Source organism: Falco punctatus (assembly GCF_963210335.1).
Source record: "Falco punctatus genome assembly, chromosome: 3".
NCBI lineage: Eukaryota > Metazoa > Chordata > Aves > Falconiformes > Falconidae > Falco > Falco punctatus.
The window spans coordinates 107,275,667-107,298,675 of NC_137582.1; the positions used below are offsets into that span (position 1 = coordinate 107,275,667).

The 23,009-nt window shown below is 42.3% G+C and overlaps 1 protein-coding gene across 1 annotated transcript in view; it reads left to right on the forward strand.

Moving 5' to 3' along the window:
- MORN1 (MORN repeat containing 1) overlaps positions 1-23,009 on the forward strand; it is a gene marked incomplete at its 5' end in the record, with an annotated part of 180,856 nt that overhangs the window by 114,601 nt on the left and 43,246 nt on the right. Inside the window, 1 exon segment of the mRNA XM_080380680.1 lies at positions 706-15,777.

Here is a 23,009-nt window from a genome sequence, read left to right on the forward strand (position 1 = left end):
TAAGCAACCTTTATTTTCAACCAGAATGATCCATCCTGCATTCTAGAACCCTTGAATAGGGTTGAGTACCTGTGGGTAGCCTTGAGTAGATGTTTTACTTAAAGTAGACCCCAGTAACAAGCGTCATACAGAACTGCTGAAAGCTTCTGCTGCTTCTTGGGGCTACTTCTCTCCACCCCGACTTGTGAGAATCTGTAGCTTTATTCCTGGATCTATGTACAATGGGCTCTGTCGTGCGAGAATTAGGGGAAGGATCCTGTCACCCATTCCTTTCCAGCTTTCTTTGCTTAAAATACCTTCAGGTATTTCAGGATTTGTGCTTTTTTTAAGTTCAGTATTACCAATCTTATACTAATAAAGGCATAAGCCTGTACTTCAAAATCATGAGTGGTATAATTATGACTTTAAAAATAGAACACTTTTTCATAAAGGCTGAGGTATTCAGATGACATTCAAGCAGCTGCATCTTCAAGAGAAATAGCACATATTATGGTATTGCTAATAAAATTGTAAGTACTGGCAACACAGTACTTCATGTAATCACAGTCTTCAGAATTTGTATTCGCTACTTGAATTACTTTGAACTGACACATCGCATTGCATGCAAGTACCTCTAACACTTAAAGTCTGGCTTGTGACCTGGTGGCCACCTAGTGACTATGACGCTAGGCTTCCGGTTAGATCTGGTTTTTCTTTTTGTCGCAGACTTTTGGTGTTCCCTTGAGGAAAATCAGCATTCAGCTTCAACTGCAGAACACACGTGCGCTGGGAGGTACGTCGGGATTCTTCCATTAGAGCAGGGGTGTGGACAGAGTGTGCCGGATCTCCCACTACCGCCTGCTATGGGCATGGGGAAACTTTCCCAAATTGCCCAAAATTAAACAGATCCAGGTACTGTACTTCACAGCCGTGACTTTAAGATCGGAGTAACAGTGCTGCCTTGTATTGCAGAAATGTTTGGAAAATTAAAGACTTTGAAGCACTTTGAGATCTAATCAGAAATACTACAAAGTGTTGTTAATTATGATTAATTTGTTCTTTGGCTGTACATAATTTTTAAGATGAGGTTCTCTGATATAATGATAATGAGGACTAAACGGGTATCTTAATATGATTCTCTGGGATTGTCAATATGAAATTCACTTGCTACGTACTTCCAGAAAAGTGTGCATAAAATTAACTATCACAGCAAAGAATATTCAACTAGACATGCTGGAACAAAAGCCTTAACTAATGCTTATAATCATGGTATTTTCTTAATGAGTGACAGGTGCTCTTGTTTATGTGCCGTTCTCAGAAACCCTCCTTTTTCATTTGAGTAGGTTGATTCACAAAAACAAGCACTGTTTGTGTAATCAAAGAAGTGGTTTAAGAAAAAACAACTTTCCAAATTCCTATTGGGCTCTACTTTTCTCTTTCAACTTTTTTTTTGTTGCTGAACAGCAGCAAGATTGCTTAAACTTTAAATCACTTAAATGGATGTTACACCTACAGCTGAATGAATAATTCAGATCCTAGTCACTGTCTGAATTTGATAGGAAGAAAAGGGGAGGGTCCCTAAGGGTCTGAACGTGTGAGCAGAGGGGGAAGGGGAAGGCTAATTAATTACACATTTACAGTGGGGAATACTTAAAAAAAAATCCACTTAAGTACTGTTTTTTTGTTACATATTGCTGATCACAGCTGAGAGCATAATACCAAGGCAACCATATTCTTGAAAACTTAACTCTTGGAGGGCTGTTAACAACAGATTGAAATGAAGAAAAAAGAAAAGCCCAATCCCAAGCACCAGGGTTATGTTTCATTAGATAAATGCCTCAACGAAAGAATGATTCATCACCTGCTGATGTCAGATTCATTACCAATGCAATTGCCATGTGAATTTCTTTTCTTCTCCATGTTATTTTCAGAGATTTTCTTTCTGAAAGCAGTGCTGAGCTGGCTGCATCTCCTGGAGCGTTAAGGCAACATGGTAGTATTACCATTGACACCAGGGATGCAAATTATTTTTCTCTTGGCACTAGGAAGATTTTTGCTGCCAAGAGAACTATCTCTAGATGAAGCTTTTTTTAAATACTGTAAACTATTTTGGTAGCGGCAAATTACTGTTACTTGGTGGTACGTGATCTCTGACTATTTTTAATGCCCCTGTGACAGAACTGCAACATGCTTTCCAGTGTACACGTACGGTCATTTTCTGAAGGAATCCAGGCCCCTTTGATAGCTAGACCATTTCCATTCTCTGCACAACAAACAAGAACTGCAATTGGAATTGATTTTTGCAAATAGCTCTGGAATTATCTCTCTCTAACAAAAAACTACCAATTCAGAAGCAATTTTTAATGACTGCTTTTGTTTCATATTCCCATGTGGCTTGATTATTCTTTGCCATTTTCTTCTCTAAAAATTGAACAGACTTTGCGCCTCCATTGCTCTGCATCTTTAGTAAAGGAATGTGCTTTCTAAGAACCTGCTTTATTTCGTTCCAAAACTGGTCGTGACATAGTATGTGTTTGAGAAGATGGCGATTAGGGAACGTTTGTGCATTTTGAGGCATTCCTATATCCAGGAGGCAAAACCTGTTGGAAATCTACTGCCATAGGTCCGCTTCCCTTACACCGTCGGTTACTGTGGGTGTCTCCACAGCCAGCCCAGGGCAGCGCTGCCACCTAACTAAGGTGTAGGCTGCTGTGCCTGGTCCCTGTTAGTTCACGGGGGGAATTGTTCCCTTTCACAGTAAACGACAGAAGAAGACTGAAGTTTTGAAATACCAGAACTTACCACTACTGTCTGCTGCCTACAAATGGGGAGACGTGGTAGTTCTCATATCGTTTCCCATTCTGTCTCCCAGGGTGGGTCAGCAGTTTGTGAAATGTTTCAGAGTCCTTTGAGTGACAGGTTTAAATATTTTGGCTTGGATCCTCCAGTTCATGATGCTTATTGTAGGCATCAGGGAGAAGGAAAAGTCTAGGCCTTTAAGCCTTGTAGGAAAAAAGTCCACCTAAAGCACATTAGCTGCCAAATATTTCTGTCCCCCTGAGACTTTTTTGTCATCTTTGTGGCGTATCACATTCCTGTTGTACTCTTCTTTTGGGGAAACTGTTCCCAGGCAAAGTGTGAGCAGCACAAAGCCTGGTACACCGCCCTTACAGCCCTCTTCAGGCAGCAGGGATCCCATGGAACTAAGTTACACTGGAAGGAAGACCTGCCTTTTAAATACAACAATGTTTAATAAACAATATTCAAAAAGGAAAACCACTTTTCCCAGTGAAAGACTCCTTGGAAAGTAGAACTCTTCTGGAAGAAGTAGTGCTATGAGACATGAGACCTTTCTAATTTAGCCTGAGTTCTAGCATTAGGGGAAGAAGGAAAAAAAAAAAGGCATTATAAGCATTATCAGCACATTCCCTAAACTTGCTTATCAACTCCAGCAACAGGTGGAGCGGAACAGAACATGATGCTCTAGCATTAGTTGCTTCTGGAAGGAGATGGCATCTTGCTTGCAGATAGCTGTTTCATAAAAGGATGAGCTCTTTTTACCCCCAATATCTTCAAGATTTTCCACTCTGAATGGCAATCTTCAGCAACTCAGGAAAACTGTTGTTTAAAAACCAGAAAATTATTTCCACAGTTTTAGCAATCCCTCTTTTTGAAACATTTCAGGACTTTTCTACCTGTTAATTTTTGTATCAGACCTGAATACTGGAGTTTAATGGCTAACTTTTGGGAAGTGATAGGTCTTTTCAGACAGTGTATTCCTTTGCACTCTTTCTCCGGAGTACAAAGATACCTCAATTTAGCGTGGTTCTTCATTTAACTGTCCATCTCTTTTCATCCTCCATTATCAGTTGTATAATAATGCCAGGGAAACTGGTGAATGAAAAAATCTGATTTGGTGGCACATAACAGATGTATAACACCCGTTTCCATCTTCTGCCTTTGACTTTTTATGGAACACTGAAGAAAATCATTCCCCCCTCTGACTTGGTTTCCCCATTTTTTAAATGGAGATAATAGAATTTATTCAATACTGTTAACTTATTTTTAATTATCTGATATGATAGGATACTACTCTGCTGCAGTACAAAGTAATCAAAATTGAGGATAATTATGAACTGGAGAACCACATCTATGCACTGAATTACAGGGTAGGGGTCTTTTTTGTTTCTCACATGCAATCTTTGCTAATTTGAAAAAAACATCCAAAACCTGGGAGAAAGTAGCTGTTTGCTTAATACAAAAGGCTGAGACTGAGGAAATCTGGAGTCTTCCTGATATTGACATGGACTCTGTGATCCTGGGCAAATCTTGGTGGATAATTATCCTTCTGGATGTCGTAACTTAAGTGAGAACAGTATTTTTTAGTAGTGTCAACTGAGGTTTTAGGAGATGCTGTAACATAAAAGTTTATAAGAATGTTCAGAGTAATTTAGTTCTGGATTAAAATACAGCTGGCAGGGGAGATGGGCAATTACCTACTCTTTAATATAGATAGGGGATGTATTCTTCCTCCCAGCTATTATTGTCTGTACCTATTATTTCAGAACTGCTGGACATGCTCGTGCCTTGCTGTGGCGCAGCTTCCACAGTGAGGTCACCTGCAGCTTGGAAGTACAGCTGTTTCCCTTGCCTTCATTTTTAATTCATCGGCTTGTTGTGGGTGTTGGGTTTTTTTATCTGCTGTTTATTCTGCAAGCCCCTTTTGGGCACATTGATGCCTCCAGCAAGCTTTGTATGCCAGGGAATTATGGGTCCAGAGATTCTGCAAATCTGCATCCCAGCCAAAGCTTTTGAAAGCTGCTTCTTTTGAATGCCATGCATTTGGCTCGCACCTCTCCTTTCCTCTCTGTCTCTCTCTCTCTCCCCCCACCCCCCTTTTGCCTCTCTTCGCTCCCTTCCCTCCTCTTTCTCTCCCACTCTCCCTCTCCTACTCCTCTTCCCCCCCTTCTCCCTTCCCTCTCTCTCTCCCCTGCCCCCCTCCCCCTTTTTCCTCCTGCCCCCCTTCTCTCCTCCTCCCCTTGCTCCTCTCCCTTCCCCTTTCTTTCCCCCCCTTTCTCACCTAGCGATCCCCTCAGTAATGATGGCAAACTGCACTGCATGGAGAACAACTTGACTGGGAGGAGTAAAAGGGTGCTTTTCATAAAAGATGAGCTAGAAACCTTTCTGCATAATGCTTGAGACTATTCATTGTAGGCTGTACGTGGACTAACGTCTGTAAGATTGCACGTGCTCCGCAAATTGCCCCCTGAGCACCCCCAGTGTGTCAGAGAGCTTGAGAAGGTGTTCTGACATCCAGCTCCTCCATCACAGCCCTGTGATGTCTGTCTCATTGCTCCATCAACAGGGATAACATCCTTTCCCTTCTAGTTCTTTTTTCCTGACTCTCTATTTTATTTTTAAATATTAAAGCTCTCTGGGTTTCCCTAGTATATCAGAGTGTGTGTGAAGTGCTGGTTACTTGTAGCTGGAGGCTGTTTTCCCCCTCTGATGGACTGCGAGCATTTTTTCTAAAACCGTCTCTTCTTTCCATCACTCCTCCTGTCCCCTCCTCCCCTGCCCAAGCCTCAGCAAGCTCAGCTGCACATAATGACATCCAATCTGTTCAGGAAAAGAAAAAAACAGGAGGGGGAGAATATTTCCCTTTGATTTATACAGAAGCTGAGTTGGCAGAGAACTCGGCTCAGGGGTGGGTGGAAGGGGAACCAAAAAGCAAATTTGTGATGCATGGGCATACTCTCCCCTGGGGTGGTGCCAGTCAGCACAGCAGCCAAAGCCGACAGAGAAGCTTTGCAGGTTTCATGTGTGCGCCCAAGGCATCCTCCTTCCCAACGTATTACTATCACCATGCAAACACACACCCACAGTCTGGGGTTAATTTAATTTTAAAATGACATTAGAGATAACACAGGCCAGCTCATTAGCACTAGACAAAACACATAGATCCCTGTGTAAAGACAGACTCAGGAAGAGGGAGAGGTCAGCGACTCATTCCAGCAGTCAGTCTTTGAGCTGGGGTCGGTTGGTAAATGAGAAGGACATAGCTAGGTTCAGGGTGAAAGAGTAATGAAAGAAAGGAAGGAGAATCTTGTGCCGCAGTTCAGGCATTGGAGTGGGATCTTCTGGCAAAAATCATAATGTCAGGTCAATGAAATCATATTGATGTATATCATATCATAAAGGATGTTCCCTAGCATTTTATACCCACATTTTTCATCCACATAAGACAGCATACGAAAAGAAATCAAGAGAGGCCCTAGTTTTATATCTGATTGCTTTGGGAGTGATTATGAATGGAAAGGACAGCAAGAGGTAGGTGCAGGATATGTGGGCTGGTTCTGTCAAGTCCTAATCAAGTATGCAGAATCTCCTACCTCCATTTTGAGCTGCCACACAATTCTGAAACACTTCAGCTCTAGACTGTTAGATCCTTATTACTCCATTTAAAATCTGCCTTAAACTCATATATACAGAATTTCGTTAATGCACACATTTTTTCACCTGCAGCAGTCCTGCACTCCCACACTTGTACACAGATGCTGCTATGGTTGCATCACAGATCTATCCATCTGCTTTTCCAGTATTTGTGCCCCTTCCTGGCCTTCCCATTGACCTAAGTCTTGTTGTCCAGGTGTTTTCAGCCTTGTTCTGGTTTCAGCTGGGATGGGGTTAACTTTCTTCTTCGTAGCTAGTACAGTGCTGTGCTTTGGATCTGATGTAAGAACAACCAGGACAAGCCTTCATCCCAGGTTGCAGGATTTCCTGCTGTTCTAGACTTTAGACATCTTTTGGTCGAAACCTATTAGTTTCACTGAGATGTGGTGATTTCTGTTCTAGACGGTATTGTTATATGACAGTTAACCGCCGGGACCAAACCACAGAATTCACAGGTGCTTCTGAAACTAAATGACCTTAGTCCACCAGATAAACTGATGTCTGTGCACCATTTCATTACAATACTGGACGTATCTCATGAACAGAACAGAAAAAACAAACACAGCAATAATTTGCCATGCATAACCCTAGTGAAACTAATACGGGCTTGTCATTTAGTTAAGATTTGCAAGAAGGTGGGATGTGTGGTACAGAGTGCAGCAGACCCCAGCTATGAATGAGAATGGGGTACTCTCCATCAATTCTGACTGATGGAACACATTCCAGTTAAATGGTAATTCGGCCTTGTCTGAGGGCCATGGGGAGTGATAAACACTGGCAAGTGAACTTGATGTTGACAGCAGCATCCAGATTGCCACAGAAATTAACAGTGTGTGTCTGTTGTTATTAGAGATTTAACCAGGTGACCTGACGATAATTAATGGCGAGCTGAAATGAGAAGGTCTGTCTCCCTTTGGAGAACCATCCCTGAAACCTAGCTGTTCTCACTGAATATACATATCCTGCACAGGAGAGAGCATTTGCACTTCTTCTATTTAATACTCAGACTGATGTGAGAACTTGTTGGGATGTGACTTCATGTCTGCCCAGAGATGGTCTCCAGGGAAAGAGCAGGGATGCAGCTGTTCCAGGAAACGATATGCATTGCAAGGTCATTTGTGACCAACTGTAAAGAGATAATGCCGGAACAGTCACATTGGCTGGGCTTTCCCTTGGCTCAGACCCACCTGCAGACACAAAGACAAGCAAAAGCCAGCTTGCAACAGGCTCATCTGTCCATAGTCGCTGTTGAGTTTCCAGGTTAAAAGACTTTGTGCCGAGCTGATCAGCAGTGGCTGCTCTGGCACAGGAACACAGTTCCTCTTGCATGCAGAATCCTGATGTTTCTGTTCTCAGCCTCTGCTCCAATGGACTCAGAAGATTCCACTGCATTTCAAAAATTTAATTCCTAATCTTTATAAAGATAGGTGAGCATTCTTATTCTCTAGATATCACCAAGGCATCCAAAGGTGGCATGGTTTACCCAGGACATAGAAGACCCAGAGTATGGACTAGAAGCCTCACTTCATGTCTTCTGGTGGTGTTCGGAAATATCTATTCAATTCATTGTGATTTTAACGGCATTAGTAGAGCTCTGGGTCAGGCCCAAGAACTTGGTGACTCAAACAGCCAAGCAGATGTTGTGTATTTAGTTCTGGACAGTTCTGGGCTTTAAATTCTGTTCTACTGCAAGGTGGGGCAGGAGATCACACATGACAGACATGAATCTATACACTTAGAATGATTGAGTCAACCCCATTCTATAGGTTTCACTTAATTGTTAAAAATATTACAGTATACACTGAGGATCTGAAAAAGTTAAAACTTCTGTGCTGGTAAGTGCTAAACACACAGCGAAAGGCAGTCCCAACCTCAACAAATTTGCAGTCTAACTAAACGTGCAGTATAAGACAGAGGGTAGGAGGAGAACAGATGTTCAGAGCTCTGTCCCCAGGGAAATGGAACCAGGCTTCCCTGGGTCTCTAGCTAGTACCACATGGCTTCTCAGCTTCCCCTTAAAACCCTCCTTTTTGTTTGTCTCTTGTCTCTAGCACAGTTTTGTTGGATCAGAGTGTTTGGGGAATGAACAGGTCTGTAAGCCTGGCTTGCTTTTGAGAGAAGAGTAGCCTGCGAGCCTAGTCCTTAGTCACAGTTGTTCAATTTCTGAATACCTCGGTTCCCATTTATGCCACGGTGGGTGATGCCTGTCCTGGGGACGCTTTATTTGTCATCAGCAATGTCCTGTGGGACTCAAGCCAATCACAGCCAGATGGCCTGTGGCCAGAATTGCTGGAAAAATGAATCACGAAGACAATCCCCTTCTATTTTACTCCTCACAACAGGTATCTAGTCTCAGCACCAATCTGGATGATAATTAAAACCCTAGTCCTAAACTCTCCCCTCTCTCACAGCTTTGCCCTCGAATTGAGTAAGGTTTCAGTCTTCAGCTGTCCCCTTCAGTTGCAGGGTGAGAATAAATTAATTTCCAATGTTCTCCATAGGTTTGTGTGTGTGTGTGTGCATCTGTAAATAAACAGACCAATATTCTGGTAACGGAATTGCTACCCTCCCCTTCCCTTGCCTCAGGAGCATCTTGTTCCCATCTCCCTCCAGCAGAACAGTGAGCCAGAATGAAATGCCTGATTCCTAGTAAGTACTGTCATCACAGCAGCTGGGGAGAAGAATATCTGAGGGAAATGCACAAGTGCACTGGCATTTATTTATTTCCTGGGGATATTTATATAGCGCAGACCTCAGAGCACAAGTGCACTTGATGCTTCTGTCAACTAAGGAGGGGAAATGAGACTGTAACACAGGCTGTACTGTGCATTTTTTGCTCACAGGGCCCCCATTAACTGCCATGGATGGACCCCCAAGGCTCTGAAGGCTACTATGAATCATCATGTCTGAGTGCTGCTTGTGGGAGGCAAACAACCATGCAAGGCTGACACTGTAGAATGAGATTAACTGCGATCACTGATCTGATTATTGTGCTAGTTCTCAGGTCCATAACTCCTGAGGCCTACTTAGCTCATTGAGCCCTAATTCTATAACTGAGAAAAGATTAATAAGCAGCTTACCACAAATTACTACCCTTCCTCCTCTCTCCCTACCCTTTGAAGTTGACAAGCATGGGGGAAACAGTGTGATGTTCTAAGACAAGGACACTCGCTGTCTTGGCTCTGTTCAAAACTGCCACTGGGTCTTTTCATAGCCTTTAGTAAGTCACTTAGGGGCTTCAGCCTGCACCAGGCCTGCTTTAGGTGAAGTAATCAGCACTGAAAGACCTCTACCAAGGAAGAAGTCTACCAAGAAGTCCTTGTTTCCTTGTGCCTTTAACAGACTGTGTGTTATCGACACAAAATCCAATTCTGATAGAGGCTGAGGATCTCATAATCACCCTCTGAATGCCTCTCTGTAATTGGTTTTATTTTTCTAGGGCCCTGCATTTTTTGGCCCGCTTGTATATCTGGACTTAATTTTCTTATGCTTGTACGGTGTTTCATATATTGGATCTAAATCAGAACCACGCAGTTGATGTCACTTCATATTCCTTTGATCTAGTGAATAAGATCTTCATCTGAACAGGCTTTTCTTTTATTCTGTAAAGTTTACAGCCGCTGAAGTTTTGCATGAAGTCAGCAGTGCAGTGTTACTCAGTCTGCTATGGATAGCTGGCTTGTCTGATGAAGATTTAGCATGCTGGGATCACTCAGATATCTGCACCATCCTCCTGCTCCCCTGTTAGGATTATCAAAAGTTGCCAGTGCTAGTCCAGGAATACATATTAAAATCTGAATGTTGTTTAGCTCGTTATATACAAATGGCAGGGACCCTGCCTGGTCGTTCTAACTGCTGGGTTTCTATGATGTTTCATCCTTAAGGAGTTAACGCACAACTCCTGGAAGAAGAGATTTGTGTTTCCACCATCAGATGCAAACACCAAAACAATGAAGCTTCTTTTGTTTACAGTGATGAAAAAAAAAAAAAAAGTTTCACTGCTAGCTAATATGCAGAGGTGCATGTTAAGACACCTGACTTTTCATGGGGCCTTGGGGAAGTCATAGCACCTTGGTGCCTCAGTTTCTCTCTGCAAAATGCACAGTAATCTCTCAGGAGACATTGTTATTTACAGTGTGCCTTTCTCCTCTAAGAAAATTCCCTGCAAAAAGGTAGTGTAGCCATTTGTCAGAGGTACAGTTTTTCCTTCTTTACTAAAGCAGATTTGCCTTGACTTCTCTGAGAAGTTTGCCTGAGCAAACAGTGAGCAAAGCCTAAATCAGGTTTTAATTGTCCATTGATTAATTGCAGTTTCTGGGATTTCCGAGCTCGTTCCTCCCTAAACACTAAACATGCCCATGCTCCCATTTCCTGTAATTTTTTCAGAGTTTCTCTTTCCACTCAAACTTCCCATGAGCTAAAGAATTAAAGGTCCAGTGTTCAGAACTGGTGCATGACAGCAGCATGGATCCCACTATTTCATGGCAGCTCCTTTTCCTGGACGGACACCCAGCCCTGCACTCATGGAACTAAGGACAACTGCTACCGTACAACATTTCTACAGGAAATGAGCACCTATGTCTGTCATCTTGCCTCATTCCTGTTTCACACAGAAACCAAGCCAAATCCTGCCGAGACCTCCCGACGGCTGCTGTCTGAGACACTGACTGCACTTATTTCCTGCGTGTGTGCACCTGGGCCCATGCACTCGGCATCTGTCTGCTGTGGGGGAAGAGGAAGAGGAAGGGCTGGGTTAGTGGTCATGCAAGAGGCTGGTTTGCTTCCCAACATGCTGCCTTCATCAAAGTGACATGCTGAGTAATTAACAGTCCCTTTCCACAGCTAGCAATACCAGACAGGGGAGATCTTTGTTCCTGTTTGAAGGGTGAGGGCTACAAGAGAAATTAGGAAACACAGAGATGAGAGCAATTTGGTATCGTTCCAGCAGTACACACTGTTTTATTAATCGGAGTGGCACATGTTTCTGAGCTGTGGGGCCAGCCAGGCACTGCAGCAGCAGCAGCAGCAAGCCGGGACTGTCTGCTTACTGCAGCCGTGCACTTAGCACCAGTGCACAAGGCAAGCCGATGCCCTGCTGTGAGGATGTAATGGAAGCAGAAAAGGAACAACAGTCATGAAGTTGTTCCAAGCTGGAATGGATTTACTAAGAACTGGTCTTTTCGGGTAGCTAAGGCTATACTGACTTCAGTGGAGTTCTAGGCAGGTGATTTCTCCCTGAGTTTGCATCGTTGTAGTTCAATCAGCTATTATTTCTACCAGTGAAATACATGGTCTCTGTTGACTTTGAAGCTCCAGAACCAAAAGTATTAACTAATTGTGAAAAACTTCTGATACATGAAATTGGACTTCTCAGACTTTTTACGGCAAGCACATTCTCTCTAGTGGCATTGGTGCGCAGAGTGCTGGACTCTGATAAACTTATTCTACCATTTCTTCAGTACATGCTCACAAGCAAGTAACACTCCCAGCCGGTGTCAGGGCTTTCCTGATCCTCACCACTACAGTGCCTGACTGTCTCACAATCTATCATGTATTTGCCTGTTCCTTATCCTTGTTAAATAGGAGAGAATTGTTCTTTCAGCATTTTAGATAGGAATCTGACACCCTGCAAAGCTAAATCAGTTGGCAAAGCTCATATGGAAGATCTGTGTTGACAAAGGGGAGTGAATACAGCTCTCCCAGCTGCTGCATTAGTGTTGTAATCATTGCACCAGCCTTCACTCTGCTTTGCTAAGCAGCTCTCACACTTCAGCAGCAGAGATCCAAATTTTAAAAATATATTATGCTCTTTGAATGCTTCAGTTTGTCTGTACATCATTCTCCATAGGTGATAATTTACAGCAAATACAGCATCTATACATACCGTTCATTATTTATGTTTCAGTTACGTCAGCTTCTTTTTCACAAACAGGTTTCATTTATACCAGAGGTTTTTTCCCAGTAGGCTTTATTCTTCTGCCTTTAGGTAGGTATGCACGTAGCTGATCAATTGTTAAAATGAAGCGAGCTCATCATCCTTCATTTGTCTTTCTCCCTATTTCCTTTTAAGAAAAAGTTATGACAGGTAGGACTGCTACCAGTGTCCCTGTCTAATTTAGGTTAATTCTGTGCAATTTATGCATGCAGACAAGTTCAAAGGAGAAAAAGCCATCAGTAGTCCCCTTTATCTGGTAAGCTTTTTATGTTATTGGTTAGTAGAAAAAGCAGGGGCAGGGGCATCCCAATGTTATTAAATTGCTCAGTATTCCTTCTCTTTGGGAGCTGCTATTGTGGAAACAGCACTCCATATCCTCTTGGTTTTTTTTTTACAGCTGCTGTGCACCAAATTGTTTCTTTAACTGACATAATCTGTATTCTATTCTCATCAGATTGTTCCCACCTACAAATATTCTTCATAGGCCTTCATCCATGAAATGACCTGCTATAACACAAGCTGTCCCAGTGAGCCCACTGGAACTGGTGTGCACATGAGTAAGGCTTATAGCACTTGATCCCAAGCTATTTAGACTTGAGTCACTCAGTTACTGTCTCGTCCTACAGGAAGGCAGGATGACTGTGTACAATAGAACAAGCTAGGAACGTTTGATTCACCATCGCAGATTCTTTTGCCCGTGTCTGCCTATTTGATTTAAAAATATATACATGCCAAGGGGCTTGATATGTCTCTTGTGCCCCATTTAGCATCTGCTGAGCATCCCAGAGCAGCCTGGAGTGTAACACAAGTCACTGGAGGATAGATTTGATAGAGGGGAAAAAACAAAGCAATTGATACCCTCAGGCTCCAGAAGTCTTCAAGTTGATTCTTGCTGACTACAGGCAACAAAGCAATTTATGGCAACATGGTCGAAAGTTCCTTTTATTTCAAAGCTGCTAAACCCTCCCTGGCACTTAAAGTCACTTTTCATAAGGCAAACTCAGTGAGCTTGCTGGGTTCCCAAGATCTCAGCCCCTGGAAGCTTTTAAGAGGAGTGAAAAGAGACATTAAGCACTGGGGAGGAATCAGGGAGACATAAAACAGAAATTAGGGTTTAACACAGGGCCGTGATGAGCTCGGTAAAGAAGAGGCAATGTTTTCATGTGTTATTTCCTTTCCATGGCATTTCCCTGTCGGTCAGACCTTCAGTATAGCTTTTTCTGTGGAAGTGGCCCGCTTTGTCCAATGAATGAAGTGCACTCTGCAGATGGAAGCTGGGGTGTTTGGAAGCGGGTGTTTGGAAAGTGGTAGCCAGATTATTTTATTTTAAGGCTCTATTGCAGCAAAAGGCAGGAAAACAGACAGGGGGAGAGTAGTGAGTGGTTCACTGGCACTGATTGTCTACCACAGCAGGTTCAGCACTTAAATTTGAGTGACTTCTCTCTCCAGATGGTTGGTGGGAGCTGACTACCCAGATCTTTGCATAGCATGCTCCATAATGAAAAAGTATGGCATCACTTGCTATCTTTTAAAAGCTTTTTTCTTCAGCCCAAGTATAGCTCACTGTATTATGGATGTCTTCTTTGCCTGATGCAGAAAAAATGGGTATCTGTCATATGCCTAACCAGGGACTCTGAGCTAGGAGTTCCTTTATTTCAGGACAGACTAGCTCATGCTTTTACAACTGCATATTCCTACAATAATGTAAACGTAGTCTTCCTGTCCTTTTGATGCTGCCACTGCTGCTCTCTTCACTTCCACTTTAACTGAGGCTTGTTTCTCTCCTAAGTCATGTCATAAAATTATTCTGAAAAATGCAGAGGATTTACACTGATTAAAAGATCCGTTTTCTTAACATCCAGCTATACTGCTTCTCAGGAAACAATAAACAAGGTAGGAAGATTTACTAATTAGAAGTACCCCCAAGAAAACCATGTCACAGACAAATTGATAGAATGCCCTTAATTTTACATACTGTGCTGTCAGTTTGCATGCTTTTCTCTGACCTAAATATTCAGTATAATGGGTGATTCATATACAGTCACTGATTCTATGAGAACTGAGAAATTCAAGTAATCTAAAGAATGTATCTTCGTATCCTCTCACAAAGCAACAGTTATTTTATGGAAGGTAAGCAGACTTAGAGAGGCGTCATCTTCAGCCATGCTGAATAGACGACATTCCCAGTTATTACAGGGTGCATACCAGTGTCTGGCTTTTCTCAAGTGCAGTACAGTGTTACGTGCCCAATAGTACCCAGTGATTTTGCTTGAATGAGGAACAGACCTATATTCTTCTGAGTTCTGATGCCCAAACCAAGCTACCTCCCTCAATATTGTAAGACAGAGAAAAAAAGTCAAACAGGTTTTTCTCCAGTATAAACTACAAGCTGTAAATCATTGTAACTCAGGTTCAGATAAAATTACCATGTGCACATCTTTATATGTATCAGTTCTCAGTGATATCTTGGCTGCTATCTTTTTCGAAGCACCCAGGTCACTGGTCACTGAGCCCTGCCCATGTTTGATATAAAACTGTTTCCACATTCTAGAGCTTCATTTTCTGTATGTGAAAAACCACAAATCTGCCTTCTCTAATATGCCCCAGAGTCTTTGGAGCAGTCCAGTGACCTTGTTTGTTTGGGGTTTTTGTTTCCAGTGGTGTCAGAATTTTGCATCAAAATCATTAGCCAAACCTGGGTTAGTTTGGATTCTTCTGACTCCTTTCCAGGCAAAAGTAAGCCTAAGTTCCTCAACAGCCATTCTCACGCTCCGCTTAACCTCAGCTTATGCATTACACATGATGTGGGTGATGCGCTGGATTCCCTTTGTTTCCCCCACTTTTTATTTTCCATCCGAGATGTGGCGTGAACTGGGAAATGCAATCAATGAGGATATACAGGAAATAGAAGCCATAAACAAAGCTGACTGGTTGAGTCTCAGTGAGGTCTGGAGTACAGTTGTTGAAACAAACCACTGGTGACCCAGAAAGATCTGAAGCTGAGCAGAATGCTTTCAAGATGGACATGTGGGACAAAGATGGCATAGATGAGTTGGTAAAGGTCTCATCTTTTCTTTTGTAGGCTCTGTTCCAGATGTAGCTTTAAAATAATAGCAGCATGGTGGACCCACAAAAGGGCAAGCCTGAGAGCGAGGAAACCTTCGTCTGTTGTGAGACTGACATTGTGACCGTCTTTCTAAACCTGGAGAACTCTCTTTTAAAAGATCCCAATAGTCAGGGCTGGAGACACATGACCAGAATAATTCGGCTTCCATGTCAGGACTGTAAATACATACCATTTCAGTCTATTTGTTGGACATATAAAGAGAAGAAAATGCCCCCTGCTAATGTATGAGATGTGCTACACAGGAGAGACTGTTCTTTCTAGCCTTACGGATCTATAAGCCTGTGTAAGTGTCTAGATATTCAGCAACCAGAAGCTTCAGGCCTTATCCATAAGCACAAGGTGAACAGGGAAATTGTATTATTCGCTCAAGAAATGGGGTATAATGAGGGGATATTATCTGGTGTTCTCAATGGGAGATACTTGGTTTTGAACTTTGGAAAATCTGGATGCTTCTCACATGTCAAAAAGAAAACAGGCGTTTGGATTCTGATTTATGGTGTAGATGCTAAGCCAGCTTGAAAATTGTGGCGTCGATTATCTCCTTTTTTAAATAAGGGCTAATGACATTTTCCCTCTTTTTTGAGGCTGAATACCATTAGATGCCAAAGTTCACTACAATTAGTTAAATTAAAAGTTTGTTATTTAAACAATAAAGGCAACAAGTAGAAGACCCTTCCTTGTCTCATGCTGGCCTAACCACACAGGAAAAGTTATCGGGCAGGTGTTTGTAGCTTGCGGGTAGTTTGAAGCAGCCATACATCACAGCGAAGGTGTATTTTCTAGGGTCTCTGTGACAGGGCTCCTCGAATCTGTTCACAGTTCTGCCTTTCATTTTGCTGTTTTATCTTTGGCAAGTTATGTCGCTTTTCTGCCTCCATCTTCACAGCAGTGAAATGCAGAGTGTACATTTGTATCTGTCAGGATATCTAGGATCTTTGAGGCCTAAAATTAAATCAGCAAAGGGCTCTGATGATTATGATAGTATTGCTATAGAGTAGGATGCTATATATAGGGACAGTGCCAAGTTTCAGTTGTTTTCTTTAAGTAATAGAAAGCATAATGGTAAAAATAATCCTGTTACGATAAATCAGGATGGGTTGAAAACTGGCTGAATGGCAGAGCCTGGAGGATTCTGGTCAGCGGCACAAAGTCCAGCTGCAGCCAAATCAGTAGCCATGTACCCCAGGGGTTGATACTGGGGCCAACAGCATTTAGCATCTTCATTTATAACCTGGATGATAGGGCACACGGCATGCTCAGTAACTGCGGGTGATGACAAGGAGTGACTGCACACCAGATGCTTGTGCTGCCATTCAAAGGGACCTGGACAGGCTGGAGAACTGGGCAAAGAAGAACCTCACGAAGCTCAGCAAAAGGAAATGCAAAGTCTTGCACCCAGGGAGGAGTAACCTCAGGCACCAGTGCGTGCTGTGGGCCAGCCGGCTGGGAAGCAGCTTTGCAGAGAAGAATCTTGGGGTGCCAGTGGACGACAAGCTGACCATGAGCCAGCAAGACATCCTCACAGGAAGGGTGGGCAACATACATCACCCTGGGGTACATTAGGAGAAGCACTGCCGGCAGGTCAAGGAAGGTGATCCTTTCCCTCTCCTCAGCACTGGCGAGGCCACATCTGGAGTACTGTGGCCAGGTCTGGGCTCTCCAGTACAAGAAAGAAACAGACTTCTTGTGTTCAGTCTCAACACAAGAAAAAGCTTTTGACTGTGAGGGTGGTCAAACACTGGAACAGGTTGTTCAGGCAGGTTGTGGAGTCTCCATCCTTGGATATATTCAAAATCCGACTGGGCATGGTGCTGAGCAAACTACTCTAGCTGACCCTGCTTGAGCAGCGTGGTTAGACTAGATGATCTCAACCTCAATCATTCTGTGATAAACTGCATCCTTGTTGTAGCATTATGAGGACTCGTATATGACTCAAAAATCTTTCTGTTTTAAGAATTTGAGAGTCTTAACATTAATTTAAATGGGAGTGAGATCAGGTTCCAAGATGTCAGAATGGCAGAAAGCTCTTTATCTCATAAAGCTCCTGGGCACCTTTTACTGGAATTAACTCTGGGCTTTTTTCCTTTCAGATATTCTCCAGCCTTTGCAAAGGAAACTGCAGTAACAAATCAGATTCTGCAGTAACACATTTTAAGTCCTGAAGCAAAATTCAGCAGTTTTAGAGGGACAGCATGAAAGGGAATGGGGCGGGAGAAGTGGGGTGGGAAGTATTTATAATCCCTTTAATATTTTAAAATTTAATTATATCCAAATTGGGTTAGCGAGACTGACAAGAATACTGCATCTAAAGCATGGAGCCCAGAGGCAGCATTGGAAAATGAGAGGAGAAATTAATAATAAAAAAACCCCTATTGCTTCAAGGCAGCAGACTGGAACACTGACATTCCATTACTCCGTCTGTCTGCTGAATTCATTTAGCATCTGTGGCCTAAATAGGCTAGTTTTAAAGAGGCATGCTCCAGTTTTTATGTTGGAAGAGGGCGGGGGTTGTCAGAGGATTTTTCTTCATTGAAATCTGCCTCAAGAAGGCACATCAGATTGTAGTTAGTAGGGTAGAGAAATGCTAACCTCTTAGCACTTGTAGATAAAATAATATCTTGTAGTGTTTTGTAATGCCTTACAGATTGGGGTCTGCATCTAGCATTTGGGCCGCTGCCGTTTGATTTCTGAGGGCAAAGCTGGAGCAATAATGTTGTGCATGTAATTGAAGCACTAGGTCTAAATCTGTAAAGGCACAACATAAGCCATCGCTAAAGTACAGCCATTTCCAGCATCTCTGTACTGAAGGTATTAAAAGTGCAGATTGTCAAAATGCTCTCCCTACCTCTTCTCTGAAAACCACAGTATTGTCCAGCAGTACAGCATTCCTTGACACAAACCATTCTCTTTCAGGAGCACCAGCCCAGCCATCATTGCAGCAGCTGCTGCAACACACAGTGTCTCCCTCAGGATGCTCCTTTTCAACTGCTACCTCCCTTCACCTTTTCATGGCTTTTGTGAGATCTAAGATCAAAAGCCTGAGGCAGGCTGTCTGCGGTATTACGGAGAACTTACACGCAGGTACTGCAGGCTAGATAGATGGCTTGACAGGAGGCTGGAAGGGAAAGAGGAAAATGATTCTCCACTTTATTTCCTAGAAACTTACAAGTGTTTCACTTCTGGGTAGTTTCTTGAAACATCTGGATACCAGGAGGATAAAAGGTATCAGTGTAACCTCCCAGTAAGATCAATTGTTTAAAGCTTTCTGTGTATTTCCAGTCGTCTTTGGCTTCCTTCCCAAGATTATAGAAACAGGGCTGTGAATTTCCTTTGAGTAGAATATAATTTATTCTGTATAGCTCTGGGTTTTTTCTGTTTCCATTTTATGCAAATAATCTTTGATTCCCTTTCCCCTAATTTGCCAACTTTGGGGTCTTTGTGTAGATGATACAGAAAGGAAGACCATGGATTTTATGGAAAGTCATATATAAGCTGTTAAAATTCGCCCTTTCTCCTCCTCCTCGTTGTTCTTTGTTCTCAGTGTAGATTTTATCAGAAGTTTTTGTCAAGTTTAATGGAGATTACCCAACAGACAGAAGGCATGATAAAAAATTTTACCAATGCAGTCTACCATGAAGCATGGCCATGCTTTTTGATTTCAAACATATAGGGTCTTATCCAGGAAGATTCTTAGAGCTACCTGCAGAGTCCAAGTCTTCAGCTCTCATTAGCTAAGTGAATCCCCGTGGGGTCTTGGACCTCATTAACTGTCAGCTGGTGGAGAAGGACTTTGACCAGTCTTGAAGGAAAAAGGAAAGGCTTGACCCTCTGATTTCTTTAGGTGGCGTGCTGGGAGTAAGACCTCATGAACTGCCCACAGTTGCTATCTGGTTTGCTGTCAAGGGGATACTGGTGATTTCTGAGAAAATTTAATCTGGCTAATGTTTTGGATCCGAAGAGAATCTTGCCTGTTGTCATCCAGCCATAATAACACTTATGCAGGCACCCTCCAGCAAAGCAACTCCTGCCCTAAAAAAGTATTTACAGTTTTATTCATTTATTTTTTTTTCCATCACTGAATACCATCATTGTCTCCTCCTCTGGTCATCTTCTGCTTGATTCTGCAGACACTGAAGTCAGAGCTAAATTGGTTTAAGAATGTAGTTGCGAAGTGTAAAGATTGCATCAATGCTTCATGGTATCATCCACTTACAGGCTCTACCTTGGCTGCTACTAAAACCGTGTACTCTGTAAACTCTGTTGCTTTGTCCCAAAGTAGTTACTTATGCTTCCAGAAGGGCTGTCTTCTTTTTTGAATTTCAACAGAACTGAAAATAAATACCTGGCTTGTGTCTTCCCAAGCACATGTGCTGCAGGGAAGTCTTAAGTAAGGGGAGCCAGCCTCTGGAGAGTTGCTTTTAAAAAATTGTATTATTCCTTCTTTCTCCCATTAGGCAGCAGTCCGGCCAAATTTACCTTTGCTATTACTTAAACATATTTCTTTTCTGTTCTTTTTATACAGCGACAGCCTGGCCTTAGGCGAATCTCCTGGGAGACTTGGTTAAAATGCACCTGTGCTACACAGGCAAACATATATTACAAAGTTGATGTTGCTCTCTCTTGGCTAAAACAGTAATATTTCACTATGGCTCATGTTCCTCCTCACAGTTCTTAAGGGATTCATCTCCATCACAAAGGAAATGTCCTGTAGTGTTGAAAGAGGACTTAATTTCAGTTATCATTATTTCATAGAATGAGAACTGTACAGTTATAAATCACCAGAGAATTTTCTGCACTTCCATTGAATTCTTTCTGCTTTGGGCTCACAACTATTTCTTCCAACTCGCAGCCTTTTCCACTAAGCTTCCTTCTTTCTTTAACCTCTCACCTCTACCTTTCCTTTCTTCTCCATGTAGATGATTAACTCCCAGTTAGACCCAGGTCCAAAATTATCCAAGGTTGCTTGCTATCTTCTTATTCCCTTTGCTTACCTACCTGAATGGCAATGTCTGCCTTGTCTACATTAGTAACAAATCTATAATCATATCAAAACTAGCACAAGAAGACCTATTTTCGATGAACATATACATATTACTGGTGGAGATGTGATTGTTACTCGTAATAATAAATGATTGGTTGCAGTGTTTCACTGACTTGTATTTAACTTGTATTTGACAGGTTCCATCTCTTTAAGAACTTTCCTTTAGGGAGTAGCTTAGTTCATTTTTCTGAAAAGAAGCAACGCCCTCCCCCAGGTTGTTTCTTGACTGAAGTAATTGCTGTGACTCCTCAGGTCCCAGACAACCAACAGATAATTAGTTCCAATTAAGTTCTCTCACAGGTGCTTATGAAATTGCCATTTGGAAGCAGCAGTTTCTCCTGAAAGGTGAGCTGAATAGTGGGGAAGGGAATGCCAAAGATCAGAGCGAGAGGAAAAACAGCAGCAGATCAGTCCTGTTATGGTTTTGGTTTTTTGTTGAAGCAGGAATGTGTATGAGGTATCTTTTTTTACTTTTAGAGATGTGACTGCTCAGTGTGGGTCCTTGTGGGGCTTTTCTTCCTGTTAAAAAGAAAAAAAAAGTGGGTTTGGGGGAGTGGGGAAGCAAGAAGTAACTTTAGAGGAACCAATGTGTGTAAGCTATGCTGAAGAAAAGCCCAGCAAATATATAGCACTTCAGTTTTTCCATGAAGTAAGCCAGGCGGGATCAGTCCCAGTAGGTTACTGACCCCACCTGGTTCACCTCATGGTGAGTCTGAAGTGATGTGTTTTCCTTGCAGAGAGCTTGTGTGCATTAGGTAAGTTGAACTTGAGTTGCCTAAGAACTTCTATGTAAAGCATAAGGTCTGATCTTCCCTGGTGTTGGCTTCTTACTGGTGTAACTGTTGTCTTTGTCAAAGCTGCGTCTCATCCTTACCTGACAAGGAGAAGGATCATGTCTTTAACTAGCTTTATCCTTTGCTTTATGAGGGAGGCAGGAGGGAGTTAGTAGAACCTGTATTTAAGGAGGAAAAGTATATCTATAAACTTGACATGCGACTAAAAAGCACGCACACACACACAAAAAAAAGCTGCAGGTTTTAATCCTTTTCCCAATTGTTATTTCTGTTTGTCTGCCCTTAGTGGTGGTATTTGTTATGTTGTCTTTCCAATTATGTATGGGCAGGGGGTTTGGTTGGTTGGTATTTTGGTTTGGGTTTGGTTGCGGCGGTTTTTTTACACAAAAACGCACTGTTTCAGATTTGCAGGTTGCAGTGGATGCTGCTCCGTGCTTGCATCTAGTTACCGTAGAGCCTATTGCACTGAATTCCAGTTTGTGGCAGTAGTTTAAGCCAAAATGGTGCTTTTTATTGCAGACTGCAGAAAGGAAGTGTATGTACAACACCAGTAATCTTAATCTTCACCTGCCATCATAGTTAAGCAATATGAACTCCTCCCTCCATATGGTTTACATGAAGGCTGGCTCATTTTCACTTACGCAGCTGGGAGGAGTAGCTACTTCAGTGGCAGTAATTACTGTGTGGAACTGCTTAATCTGGGTTATATAGGAAATAAGACCAAATGCCCTTGAAGGGGATGTTCTCTAGACTTATCTATGAACCTGGAAGGCCTCTTCAAGCTCTTGTGGCTGCTGTAGCCACAGCACTCAGGTTGGGCCGTGCAAGTCTATGTATGCTGCGTTATGTCAGTGGATATCCTCTGGAAATATCAGAAAGCATCATGGCTGTGTATTGCATGGATTCAAGTATTCTTCTGCCTTCTTGTCTCTCGTATGCTTCATCACGCCTTCCATGGTAGCAGACACAAAAAGCAAAAATTAAATATGTTTTTTGAATTTTGAAGCCAGGGCAAGTGCTAACAGTGGTTTGTCTCCTGCTGCAACTGAAACCATGAACCCTACCAATATTCAACAAGTAACTCATGAAACCTCAGACAGCTATAATCTTCAAAGCATTAAACAACTTGTTTAAATATATTTCTACTTGACAATTGCATGGGAATGGATTAAGTAAAAGGTATTAGATTCTTTTAGAAAAGCTGCTATATGTGACAGGAGTTTTGAGACCACCCAGTATATTTTACTCTCCACTGATTTTGGTGGCAGGTGGGTACCATGTGCTTTTGAAAATCTAAGTATTATCTACAGGTGTAGGTATTTAAGCACTTCTAAAAGCTGTGCATTTAATCCTGTCCCACTCACAGCGTACTCTGCCTCATTAGAAATGTGGAGGATAGGTGCAACCCAATCAGAATATTCTGATTTGTTTGAAAATTGGAATATTAAGATAGTGTTTATTTTGCTCCAGTTATTTATCCATAACTTATTCTGCATTTATATTACATGCCTTCAAGGGTAGTGGCAAGTTAGCCCATGCAGTCAGTTTAACTCCGTTTATTCATCTTTCCTATATACTTTCAAAGAAATGGCTTTGTGATCCATATGGAAATAACTTCATGGCACAGGGATCACGTATGTTGTCTTTGCAAAATAACATGCAGCGACATCTAACAGATTT